The 12,497-nt window shown below is 47.6% G+C and overlaps 1 protein-coding gene across 3 annotated transcripts in view; it reads left to right on the forward strand.

Moving 5' to 3' along the window:
- Nucleotides 1-12,497, forward strand: part of ZHX2 (zinc fingers and homeoboxes 2) — a 70,625-nt gene that overhangs the window by 23,642 nt on the left and 34,486 nt on the right. The window lies entirely within an intron of this gene.

A 12,497-nucleotide genomic window follows, 5' to 3' on the forward strand; every position in this document is an offset into this window, starting at 1 on the left:
CCCGGAAACCAATTACCCACTGTGCTTATAGAAAGCACAGTGTAGTAAAACGTGGGGTACCGTCTCAATATCACCCTCACCACATGGGCATAACCGATTCTTTAGGGGAATTCCTTTAAATCTCCCATCTAAGACAGCAGAAGGCAACACATTGAATCGTATTTGTAAAAATGCTCTCCTCTGACTTAATGTGCAGCGAGTGAGTATGTTGCAGGCTGAGGGTAATTTGGAAAGCTACCAAGGGTGTTTTTTGAAGTAACCAGGCTTAGATCCCTTTGTTTCTCCATATCTAACACTCTCCGATTGACGATCTTTTTGGCAACATCAGGGCATAAAGACAGTAAGTATTGTCCTGAGAACCCATATTTACCTAGAGTAACCTGCAAGCTCTTACTCCAAGATGACTGAAATTCGTCTTTCAAAACTAAGGGCACAAGGCCCATTGGACGGGCATGGAATTGGAGCCAGAAATGAACCGTACGAAGCCATGCCTGTGCCACCCTGCCTCCCCTTCCCCGTTCATGGCTGGAAGTATCGCCTGCGCACATCGCGCGCACATGCAATACTTCCAGCCAAGAACAGGAGAAGGGGCAACTACCCCATGGATTACCCTAAAAATTGAGTGCCGGCGGGAGGAGAGCGGCAGGAGGGGTAATTCCCCCCCACACACACACTCTTAAAGAGCCACACACACACCCTCAGCGTCGAACCGCACCTTTGCGGTTCCATGCACACCACTACTTAGCAAGTAATGGGATAAGGGGACAAGTACATGTGTGGATTGGTAATTGGTTGAAGGTCAGGAAACAGAGGGTAGGTAGAAATGGAGAGTTTTCACAATGAAGGGAAGTAAGAAGTAGGGTCCCCCAGGGATCTGTACTGGGACCAGTGCTTTCTAATTTATTCATAAATTATCTAGAAGTTGGTGTTAGCAGCGAGGTGGCCAAATTTGCAGATGACACCAAACTATTTAGGGTAGTGAAATCCAAAAGAGATTGTGAGGAGCTCCAAAAGGATCTCCCCAAACTGGGGAAGTGGGCAACAAAATAGCAAATGTGATTCAATGTTAGCAGGTGTAAAGTGATGCAAAAAAACCCCAACTTCACATATACACTGTAGGGGTCTGAGCTGTCGGTGACTTATCATGAGAGAGATCTTAGGGTTGTGGTGGACAGCTCATTGAAAGTGTCTACACAATGTGTGGCAGCTGTGAAAAAGGCCAGTTCCATGCTTGCAATCATTAGGAAGAGGACTGAAAATAAAACTGCAAATATTTATTTATTTATTTATTTATTTATTGTTGCATTTCTATACCGCCTTTCGTTAAAAGACAACTCCAAGGCGGTTTACAAAAGTTAAAAACAGACAATAAAAACATCAAGCTAAAAAATATAAACACATATACAGTGAGGGAAATAAGTATTTGATCCCCTGCTGATTTTGTCCGTTTCCCCCTGACACAGAAATGACCAGGCTATAATTGGAATGGTAGGTTTATTGTAGCTGTGAGAGATGGAATAACAACAAACCAACCCTCAAAAGCCCAGTGCCCAAAAGTCAGCGATGGATTTGCATTGTAGTGAGGGAAATAAATATTCGATCCTCTATCAACCAGCAAGATTTCAGACTCCCAGGTGTCTTTTCACTATATGCAGGTAATGAGCTGAGATGAGGAACACCCTCTGTAAGGGAGTGCTCCTAATCCCAGCTTGTTACAGTACCTGTATAAAAGACACCTGTCCATAGAAGCAAGCAATCACTCAGCTTCCAAACTCACCACCATGCCCAAGACCAAAGAGCTGTCGAAGGATGTCAGGGACAAGGTTGTAGACCTGCACAAGGCTGGACTGGGCTACAAGACTATCGCCAAGCAGCTTGGTGAGAAGGTGACTACAGTTGGCACGATAACTCGCAAATGGAAGAAACACAAAATAACTGTCAATCTCCCTCGGTCTGGGGCTCCATGCAAGATCTCACCTCGTGGAGTTGCAATGATCATGAGAACGGCGACAAAGCAGCCCAGAACTACACGGGGGGAACTTGTCAATGATCTCAGGGCAGCTGGAACCATAGTCACCAAGAAAACAATTGGTAACACACTACGCCGTGAAGGACTGAAATCTTGCAGTGCCCGCAAGGTCCCCCTGCTCAAGGCAGCACATGTACAGGCCCGTCTGCAGTTTGCCAATGCACATCTGAATGATCCAGAGGAGAACTGGGCGAAAGTGTTGTGATCAGATGAGACCAAAATCGAGCTCTTTGGCATCAACTCAACTCGCCGTGTGTGGAGGAGGAGGAATGCTGCCTATGAGCCCAAGAACACCATCCCCACCGTCAAACATGGAGGTGGACACATTATGCTTGGGGGGGGGGGTTCTGCTAAGGGGACAGGACACCTTCACCGCATCGAAGGGACGATGGACGGGACCATGTACCGTCAGATCTTGGGTGAGCACCTCCTTCCCTCAGCCAGGGCATTGAGAATGGGTCGTGGATAGGTATTCCAGCATGACAATGACCCAAAACACACAGCCAAGGCAACAAAGGAGTGGCTCAAGAAGAAGCACATGAAGGTCCTGGAGTGGCCCAGCCAGTCTCCAGACCTTAATCCCATAGAAAAATCTGTGGAGGGAGCTGAAGGTTCGGGTTGCCAAACATCAGCCTCGAAACCTTTCTGACTTGGAGAGGATCTGCAAAGAGGAGTGGGACAACATCCCTCCTGGGTTGTGTGCAAACCTGGTGGCCAACTACAAGAAACGTCTGACCTCTGTGATTGCCAACAAGGGTTTTGCCACCAAGTACTAAGAGATCTTTTGTGAAGGGATCAAATACTTATTTCCCTCACTACAATGCAAATCCATCGCTGACTTTTGGGCACTGGGCTTTTGAGGGTTTGTTTGTTGTTATTCCGTCTCTCACAGCTACAATAAACCTACCATTCCAATTATAGCCTGGTCATTTCTGTGTCAGGGGGAAACGGACAAAATCAGCAGGGGATCAAATACTTATTTCCCTCACTGTAACGTGTTTTGATCGCCTGGGCCAGGGATGGCTAATCTCAGGCTCTCCAGCGGCGGTTGAACTATAACTCCTATTTTCCCCAGCTGCGTTGCTGATGGCAGTGATGCGAGTTGTAGTTCGTCAGCTGGAGAGCCTCTAATAGGCCATCCTGTCATAGGAGGACAAATTAACGAGAGGTAGTGCAGAAAAGACACAGAAAAATTAGGCCTGTAGTGGATGAATTGCAACCTCCAAGACTTGATAGGCATGTATTAATAGAAGTCACTGTGTTCATCTGCTTCAGAGAAAAATAACAATCTTGTGACACCTTAAAGCAAGTACTGTATTTGCCTGAATCTAAGACTAGGTTCTTCCCAGGTTTTTTTATATTAGCAATTAGGAGGTCATCTTAAATTCAGAATCCTGTTCCTTTCGAGTAAATGCAGGTATATCCTGTATTTAACTTCTGCTTTCTAAGGGGTTCATCTTAAATTCAGCGTCTTCTTCTATTTGGATAAATATGGTACCATTCAGTCATTCACACAGACGCATGTATGTATGTTAGAGACATCTGAATGCAGATACAACATAGTGAGGCTCTTCACACCAGCAGCCCAACCCAGGCTAGGGCAGCCCAGTCTGGGTTGGGCTGCTCGTGTGGAGCACCAGGATCACTCCCAGTCCAGGCGCTTCTGCCCGCTAAAGCCCGAGCTTTTACCCTGGTTCTTAACCAGGGTTAGAGGGTGCGAGCACACCCTCAACCCCAGGGCTGGGATCATGAGCCTAGAGAACCCAACTCACTGGGCATTCCCCCGATGCACTGCGCTTGTCATGTGGTGCATTGAGGGATACCAGGAGGCCAGGACTTCTTCTCCTGGCCTCCAGAGAGCTGTGTTGCTGAGAACAGCATGGATTGTATGGGTGCACAGCAGTGTGCCGAAGAGGAGACAACCAATCACCTGGGGGGAAGGGTAGGTTCAGCCCTGCTTTCCTGCCTTCCCCGCCCCAGAAACGGTTGCTTGCACGTCCTTAATGTCTGAATGGGGCTCTTCCGTCCCATTTTATGTTATCCTAACCCTGAAATCTCTTTTGGTTTCTCCCACACAGTTCTGATTACTGCAAGTAACAGTCAGTTTGGGTGCACTCTGGAAAAGGGAAGGACATTTTCCTCCATTTTTTAAGAGCGTTTTAACAAAAAAACACCCTTGTCTTTGTTGAGGATTCGGTTCAGAAAGCAAGATGCCATTGCATGGCATCCGTGCAAACGTTACTTACGGTTGCCATAGCCACCAATTGAAACACCCAGACAAAGCAGCAAGAAACTCTTAACGGATGACGGAATACTATGGATGTTAACTTGCATCCCTTCACTGTTCACAGTTGGCTTTTTGGTGTGTTATGTGTGATTTTTCCCCCCAAAAGGCTTACAGTATATGTTGTTGTTGTGCCGTCGAGTCGATTTCAACTCCTGGCACCCACAGAGCCCTGTGGTTTTCTTTGGTAGAATACAGGAGGGGTTTACCATTGTCTCCTCCCGCGTAGTATGAGATGATGCCTTTCAGCATCTTCCTATATTGCTACTGCCCGATATAGGTGTTTCCCCATAGTCTGGGAAACATACCAGCAGGGATTCAAACCGGCAACCTCTTTCTCCCTAGGCAAGTTACTTCCGCTCTGTGCCATTAGGTGGCTCTTACAGTATATAGTTTATTTTATTTCAATGGCCTGGTGTGGATTCTGATAACAACAGTAATCCCCTTGTGATAAATATGCTTAATTATCATAAAAAGAGAGAGCTCACAGAGAGTCTTATCCCCATTGAAGAAATAATGATCAGTATTGCTTTGCTCTTTTGGAGTCTACTCTGTACCTGAAGTCACTTTTGCCTCTGCTAATTTGCTGGGAAGCAGGGGCATGGATCTAATGGTAACGGGGTGCGGCTGAGGCAGGACCCCAGGTCTCTCAAAGCCACCTGCCATCTTCCCTGGACCTGACCCTGAGCCCCACTTCTAAGCAGCACACACTGAAAATGTTGCTGAGTCACCTCCAACCTTGTTACGTTCCTACTAGGAACAATTCCAGCTGGAAAAGGACAATAGCTATAGTCGCATGTTATTTTCACTGCACATACAATCTGGCCCTATTCAGACATTAAGCTGTATATGCATATGGACGTGTGTGTGTGTGTGTGTGTACACACACACATGTTTTTGTGTGGATGACTGTACATTAGGAGTATGCACAGAACCAGGTTTGGCAGTTGGAACCGAACCGAACCAGCAGTCCACGAGCCAGTCCGGTCCATTCAGTTGAACCAGTTCTACCCAGTTCAAGAACTATGCTTATAAAGGGGAATCCGGTGAGGGTTCTAAGGGCAGGGGGCGGGGGCGGGAATGAGAGGGCACCTTACCAGCTTTGGTGGCAGCGGCTCCTCTCATTTCCCACCAATGCCTCCCTCCAACAATGCAGGTTCCAGCCTCCACAGATGCCATTTGCATGTTCACACAAATGGCCTCTGCACATTCGCAGAGGTCATACAAATGGCCTGTGTGGAGGCGCCACAGCCACCGAAGCAGGTAAGGTGCACTCTCACTGCCGCCACTCCCACCCCAGCCAACCTTTGATTGATTGATTGATTAAGGGCCGTCAAGTCGGTGTCGACTCTTAATGACCACATAGATAGATTCTCTCCAGGATGATCTGTCTTCAACTTGGCCTTTAAGGTCTCTCAGTGGTGCAGTGGTGCATTCATTGCAGTCGCATGTAATCGAGTCCATCCACCTTGCTGCTGGTCGCCCTCTTCTCTTTTCTTCAACTTTTCCCAGCATTATGGACTTCTCAAGGGAGCTGGGTTTTCGCATAGTGTCTCAAAGTATGGTAGTTTGAGCCTGCTCATTTGTGCCTCAAGTGAAAATTTAAAAGGTGCCTCTCTGCTGAGTTGGCAGGAGTTGCTGCTGCTGTCTCCCTTGGCTTTCTTTTTAGATTGTGAGGGGACAGAGATAATAATAATAAAATAATATTGGACTGAGACCAATCCAGTTCAAACTTGGTCTGGCCGTCTTTTTTGTTTTAGGTTCAAACTGGCTAAATCGGGCCAGTTCAATTTGAACCTGATTCGATTCAAACTGGCTCCACACACTCCTACTGTACATGCTTTCATTTTAGAAGTGAATCTAGGCCCAGACCCCCTCAGATGCAGGGTACAGTTAGGAAAGAATTGCACTCCTGTATGTGCATTTAATGTAACGTGTGAATAACTACATGTGTACAGATCTGAATGTGTGTATACACTTACTCAAATTGTGTGTTAAATAAATTGTGTGATTAGGGCTACAATGTTTACATGTACAGATCAGGGGTGTAGCTATAATTGAGCAGATGGATTCAATAAACCCAGGCCCCGAAGCTCCTGAGGGCCTTCCAGATCCATACCTCCCTATTTTCTTTATTGTCTCCCTCACTCTGAGGGGCCGCCAGGGAGAGGGGTGAACACGGGCCCTCTCACTCCTAGCTACGCCCCTGGTACAGATCCATACACATGCAGAGTTATTCACACGTTGCATTGTACGCAGGGTTGTCAGGCTATAATGTTTACTAGCCAGCTCGCACAGAGCATCTATGCACTCTTTGGAGCTGGCGGTTCCCTCCTCCCTCCTGTCCCACTCTCCCTCCCCCTCCCTCCCTCCTGCCCCACTCTATTGACACACTCCCCCTCCCTCCTGCCCCATTCTCTCTTGCCCCCTCCCCCTCCCTCCCACCCCTCTCTCTCACCCTCCATCCCCCCTCCTGCCCCACTCTCCCTTGCACTCCCCCCTCCTGCCCCCTCCCTCCTGCCCCCCTCCCCCCCACACTGAGCATTTTACGGTGGCGGGTGGCCATTTTCTTCCGGACGTCACTGCTGCCACAGGCCCTCCTTACTGGGCGGCGGGCGGCCATAAAGGGCCCTACCACCGCCATTCCTCCTCCCGGGTGGCGAGGAGAAGTCCCACCACTGTCATAAATCTGTTAGCTAACCCAACAGGATTTACAACCCCCTTCAGCACTCCCCCTGTGAGATAACAGAAAGCAGCAGTGAAACTGCAAGAAGGAAAAGAAAAGGCTCACAAAGAAAATAGTAAATGAATTAAGTCCCCTGAACTGAACTATGTACCCCCCTCTAACAATAACTGAGTAATAAGTGAAAAGAAAACACAAAGCAAGGAATGAAACGAGCAAAGAATACCAGAACAAGGAATTAATGGAACAAAGCAGGAAAGCATAAACAAGGCAAACTGGAACTCGGAAAAGTCTGGAATTTAAATAGCACACTGTCTGCCGCCAGCGAAAGTTGCAAACAGCATCTGAGCAATTGAGAGACTGCTAAATATATGTGGCTCAAGAGAACCAGCAGCCAATCAGGCTTCCCTGAGTCAGCACTTCGGCTTCCTCTCTTGTGATCTCCTGCGCCTGCGTGACTGCCACTGAGCTTGCCTCTTGAGACGCCTTCTCAAGACAGGTGAAATCCCAGGCTCCTCCCCATCAGAAATCATGTCTAGCAGCTGTTGCAAATCCTCAGCTCCAGAGTCTGGTCTCCCTGCCAAATCCTGTTGCTGTGCCTCTGAGCCCTCACTAGCAGGCGAATCCTCCTGCTCTGACTCTTCTGAGTCAGAAGTCTGAGCCATGACAGCCACCCGTTTCCCCGGCCTTCAACGGGCGCCTCGCCTCCATTTGGGGCCCCCGCCGCCGCCTGGCCTCCATGGCCAGGCCCACCGGCAACCAATCCTCCTGGGTGTGCCTCAGCCTATCAGGCGCCTCCGCGGCCCAGCCAGTCAGCTGGGCACTGGGACACACATTCCAAGGCACACCCAGAATAATTATATATACTGTACTGGAAGAAGTTATCAGTTGTCTTCATATCATCAGCAATCTTTGTTCTTCTTTCTTCTTTCCCTAATTCTGTTAAGTGAATTATATCTATGATATACAGTAGATGGCATCCCCATCTTCCTCCAGTTTTGAACAATCAAAATTCTGTCAGCTATTAAAACCAGGGGTGTTGCTATAATTGAATGGGAAGGGGTCAGACAATATATCCCTGGGCCCCTGAGGGAGAGGGGGCCAGCCACAGCTTGCATTTCCTTCTCCCCTTTCCCACCTCTTGGAAGGAGGAGGCGGTGGGGCGGGGGGTTGTCTCAGGGCCCTCTCCAGCTTTGCTCTGCCCCAATCAAAAACCCCTTGTTTGTTCAACAACAACCACGTTCATAACGTCTTTCCTGTTAACCTCAAAGTCTGGAGCAGGGAGAGGACACCCAGATCATGTTTAGTGGCGATGCAACATGCCATGAGTCAGCCATGACACCTGGCGTACTGTAGCTTTCTCCAGTTGCTATGGCAATGTTATTTTAACAAATAGCCTTTTAAATGTTTAATGGAAACCAGCTTTTGGCAGGGCTGAGTAGAAGTGCTAGATTGTTACTACAAAGGGTTAGCAGCAAAGGCAGGTTTGAGAGTCATGTTTTTTGGCACGGAACTGTCAGTTCCCCTGACAGATCACTGCAATTCATTAGTTGTGCGAAAATGTACGTCTGCTCCCCAGCCAAGAAGCAAATGCAATGCAAATTCAGTTAAAACCTCCTCAATTGAAGGTTGTCGCTTCTTTAATGTATTAATATCCGAGTGGTTATAATAGCATTTATTAAGCACGGTTGAAACTTCCCTCCCTCTTTAGGAAAAAAACCTTCTCCTTTTTAAGTCTGGAAATTCAGATTTTGTTTGCTCTATTTTTCCATGGGTTGATGACTTGGATGGTTTCCCCCCTGCAGCTTGCACAGAAGCCTGGATCCGTGTGCTGCTGTTGGAAAGAAAGGGGGGAAACTGCAGCACTTCTTTTGGCAGAGCCAGCTCGTCTGCAAGGAACATAAAATAGCCAAAGAAGAGCTTTGCACTGAGTTTTATAAAGATTTTTTTTAAAATTTCATAGAGTTCAGATCATGTACATGTTTTCCATATTTTACTAGGGCCCTTTTGCAAGAGGTGGCCCTGAACATTGGTATACTAAGCCAGAGGTCCCCAACCTCCCAACTTCCATCATTCCCTGCCACATTGTAGCAGGTGATCATGGGAGTTGTAGTTCAACATCTGGGGATCCAAGGTTGGAAAACCCTATACCAGACTATGGGTTCAGCGACAGTCCATTTCTTCCTCCTCCCAGTCACCAAGTACTGAAGATAAATTCACCCACACGAGGTAGAATGTTGTGGCCATTGCATTTTGAGCAAGCTGCAAAAGTAGAGTTTGTTTAAATCAGTATATCAGATGCTTGGGTCCTAGGGGTGGCAGGTATCTTGAGCACACAGGCAGCAGTCTGTCAGGCAGGCCAGCAGACAACCAGTTAGTCTGGTAGCTCAGGGGGTTGCAGAGGAGTAATAAAAAATATTGAAATATTTTATAAGATGTTCCTGAGCACTCAGAACAACCTTTGATTTCATTTAATAACAAGGAATCTCAAGAATGTTTTGATTAGGAGTAATTTTTGTTTGAAATCTGTTTCACCACAATATCCTTCAATAAGGATGCCACCTCCATGTGGGAATTTTCCTTGTGGTCCATGCAGATGTATATTGCAAGTACACCACTAAGATTTCATCCTTTATCAGGCAGATGAATGGTAAAACTATGTTAAAGTATTTCATCATGTGGTCAAGTTTTCATGTTGTATATGTCATTACATGTCCCTGTGATAAGATCTACATGAGAAAAACTATGTATCATTGAAGGTACATTCTACATTTGGGTAATATAACACTTGTAAAAAGGAGCTTCCTTTTAGTGGATCTTTTTTGGAGAAGAAACATAAGACTTCAGAAATAAAATGTTGGGCCCTAGAACAAGGGGTGCTTTTAGGAGGGAGGTCAAATGGGTTTTGGAATTACAAACTTTAGTATCCTCGGGTCTTAATGGGGATTTACAGCTGCTTCCACTAATACAGAGATCTGGGTCCAGGAACCTTTTCATAAAATACCAAGATGGGGGAAAATTTGGGGTCCAGAGAGTAGTGGTAAGTTTGTGCAGGATGGTTTCTGCAGTGAGGTGCATGGAGTTACTTTAGGTTCTTCAACGTGGTCTCTGCCTTTTATACCTATGGGCTTTGCGCATGCGTAAAGACCCCATCAGAACCTACCAAGCTCTATCCTTGAATTTTGATGAAACCCCCACCCCCAACACTATAAATGGCTGCGCCTCTCTCATCCCCTCAGTCTTTCGTCATCCGCAGAACAGTTAACGTCGTTAGACCTCCTGAGCTCCTTAGAGAACTGAGAAGTAACTGGAAGCTTTGTTTGCTCCTGTTTTTTCTTAGTTATCCCTGTTCCCCCTTTTAATATATTTACTTTTTTTCATGTAGTGGTGTTTCTATCCTGCCATTTTTCATTCATTCGGGCTCCCTCCCCCGCCCCTCGCGTTCCTGCTCTCCTGTGGATGGAACTTTAGACCCTCTGACCAGGTGTCCCGCCCACCCTGTTCTATATGCCTGACACCATTAAATGTAAGAAGTGTGTGGGTTGCTCAACAAAATTACCTTCTTCTGACATGCACAGCAAATACTTGCTTTGCCTTGGTGAAACTCACGTGGTGGCAGCCTGCTCACACTGTCAAACATTCACTAAGCAGGCAAGGGGAAACAGAGCGTCGAGGCTTTGCTCTGTTCTGTGGGAACGAGCATTATGTGCCTCCCAGGACTTGTCGAAGCAGAACAGTCCGCTCTCTTCAGGTGACTTAGTCCTTGCCATGCAGTCGGACTCCGCCTCAGCTCCCTCCTCCCCGTCTAAGCCTGAACCGATACTGGCAGCTTCAGCAACTCCAGAAATTTGGAAGGAAACTTTGGGAGCTGTCCCAGTGCTGCCGCCAACGCTGGTGGCATGCGCGGGGGGACCTTCAGTATCGGGGATTCAAAAGAAGAGGAGGAGGAGGCAGGCTGATGGCAGAACCGGGCAGTCTGACAAACACGGGGCTGAGAAGCGGAAGTCAGGAGAAGCTACAGGTGCCCGTACAGGAAGCTGAGCCTTCCAGTTGCTCGATCCCAAGAACTTCTAGTGAGGTTAGGCTGGACTTACTGCCTGCAGACACCTCCCCAGACTACCACCTGTCTTGGCCACGCTCGCTAGTTGATGAGGAACAGGATGATGGGGATGGGGATAGGGAACTGGTTCCCTGCATGGAACTGGTTCGCAGGCGTTTCTGCGACTTCCAGTCATATCCGGAAGACGAGGGCAACGGGGCGGCAGGGAGGTATGCTGCTGCCCTGATGGACATTAAGAAACATGGACGCCGGCGGGGGGGGGGGGAGCGGCAGGAAGGGTAAGTGCACCCTCCCCCGCTCTTAAAGGGAGACCTGTGCCATCTTTGAGCCTCCCTGCTGCGGTTCCGTGCACATCCCTAAATGGGGATCAGGCAGTTGAGACAATTCAGCCCCTGTTTCTACATTACCTCCAGCTACCTTCCTGCTAAATCAGAGGAGCCTGAGACAGAAAGTGAGGGAGAGTCTGAAGATCCACAAATTCCCTCATCACCTGACAGTAAACCTGTCTAGCCTTCGGAAGATTTGAAACTGTATTCAGTGTATATTTCACGAATGGCTTCTGCCCTGAGGATCAACCTGGACACACAGCAGAAGTGTGACCATCACCTCCTCTTTAGCCTAATCGATGCCAAAACTAAAGTTCCTGCTTCACTACCATTGAACAAGGCACTTTGGGAAGTTGTAAAGAGCTATTGGAAGAAACCGTCCTCCTTGCCTCAGCCTACACACCGTTTGGAGAATTTTTATAGAGTTCAAATAGAGAAAGATGTTTTGACCTTTCTGCAGAAACACCCCACTCCAAACTCTATTGTTGTGGGAGCTACTTTGAACAAAACCCGTGGGACAGGCTCCTTCTAACCCAGGCGACAAAGGAGGACAGAAATTGGACAATTTCAGCAGGAGATTTTATTCCTCTTCTACGTTACACTTGAAGATAGCTAACTATCAAGCTTGTACTACTCGATATAACCATTTCTTGTGGGAAAAGATTGCTCCTTTCATCAGTTTACTTTCTCAGGAGAAGAAGGAACCAGCTAAGGCGTTTTTAAAGGAAGCAGCACAGTTAGCCAAACAGGAGTTGTATTCAACACGCCATTCAGTTGAATGAGCAGCCAAGGTGATGGCTACGTCTGTGGCTATTCGTAGACATGCTTGGCTCCGCTCCTGAGGCCTTACTTATGAAGCGTGTGCCTGGATCGAGGATTTACCCTTTGAGGGGCAGGCCCTTTTTGGAGAGCAGACAGATGGGACTTTGCAAAGGGTGCAAAAGATGAGGAGTACAGCGAGATCAATGAACTGTCAGCAACCCTAGCAAACAGCAGAAACAATATAAATGGGCTCCCATCCAGTCACCCAGATCAACTTCGCAGCGCTCCTTGTCAGATCGTTCCTTTTGACCCAACAGCAGCACATTTCATGTCCAGCCAAAGTACCCTTACCA

Source organism: Hemicordylus capensis, chromosome 4 (genome assembly GCF_027244095.1).
Source record: "Hemicordylus capensis ecotype Gifberg chromosome 4, rHemCap1.1.pri, whole genome shotgun sequence".
Classification (NCBI taxonomy): domain Eukaryota; kingdom Metazoa; phylum Chordata; class Lepidosauria; order Squamata; family Cordylidae; genus Hemicordylus; species Hemicordylus capensis.